The sequence below is a fragment of the Trichechus manatus genome, unplaced genomic scaffold (genome assembly GCF_000243295.1).
Source record: "Trichechus manatus latirostris isolate Lorelei unplaced genomic scaffold, TriManLat1.0 scaffold00103, whole genome shotgun sequence".
Lineage (NCBI taxonomy): Eukaryota > Metazoa > Chordata > Mammalia > Sirenia > Trichechidae > Trichechus > Trichechus manatus.
Window position 1 is genome coordinate 7,911,398 of NW_004444039.1, and position 1,059 is coordinate 7,912,456.

At 41.5% G+C, this 1,059-nt stretch overlaps 1 protein-coding gene across 1 annotated transcript in view; it reads right to left on the minus strand.

The window, feature by feature from the left end:
• KIF13A (kinesin family member 13A) overlaps nt 1-1,059 on the minus strand; it is a 285,225-nt gene that overhangs the window by 105,909 nt on the left and 178,257 nt on the right. The window lies entirely within an intron of this gene.

Genomic DNA, 1,059 nt, shown 5'->3' on the forward strand with positions numbered 1-1,059 from the left:
ACCAAACTTCTTTCATAAAGTTATTAATTTTTTTTCCTCCATTCTTTTTGTTGTTTTATACTCTTGCTTGCTTTTCAGAATCTAGCCTTTTCTTCATACTTCATTTTTTCAATTCAAAACAGGGGTCCTTGGGGCTAAAAATCCAGAGATAAATAAAAAGGTCAAAACCTTTATTTCTACAACAGAATCTGCAATCTGATATGCCGGAGACCTGACTGCCAATTCTCTAGCCATACTCAAATTCTTCCCAGGCGGGCTTAATCAAAGAGCAGAGCGAGACAGTCCATGCTAAGAAGTGCTCAACTGTGAAAAACAGGCTTTTCAAGAGCTCTGTCAGGTACTGGTGGCTTGTTCTACAGCTCTCGGTGTCCCTGGATATCCTCCCTGGATCCCATTAGGAACCCAAAGAGCATATGAATGGGAAAATAAGGTTGGAACAAGCCCAGAAACTAACTGGTCATTTTCCCAGGTGCCCCTGGTTGTAGCCTCAACTTTATCCTTGTGAAAGAGTACTAGTCCTGGTAATGCTGTCTCGTCTCTGATAACACGCAAACTTTCCTGTCCTTCCAGGAGGTTGTCGGATGAGGAAAGGAAGGGAAAGACTTAGAAAATACAAGCAAGGAAAGAATCTGGTGTTACTGAGCACACATGAGTGTGTATAAGCCCAGAGGAAGAAAGAAGAGGTTAAAAAAAAAACACTTTCAGACAAGGAGAGAGTCAACTTTAATGCAAACCCTGAACACCATCTGGAAAGAGTGGTCTAGAAAGAACATTCTAGGGAGGATCTCTTTCTGAAGCGGCTGAGGCAGGCTAATGTGTAAGTCACACAAAGAACCTCGAAAGCATTTCATTTTTACTATGGGTTTTGTAAACGTTACCTGGGCTCACTAAATAGGTCTCCTGGCGGTATAATTTCTAATCGAGTTTATAGTAAAACATGGCGACTTTTACCTTTCCATTAGATTCTATTTGAAATCCCTGAACTTATGCTCCCCTGAAGGTTTTATACCCTGAAGGATCCAGCAATGACAGGCTCAATAACGGGAAATTGGACGAGCA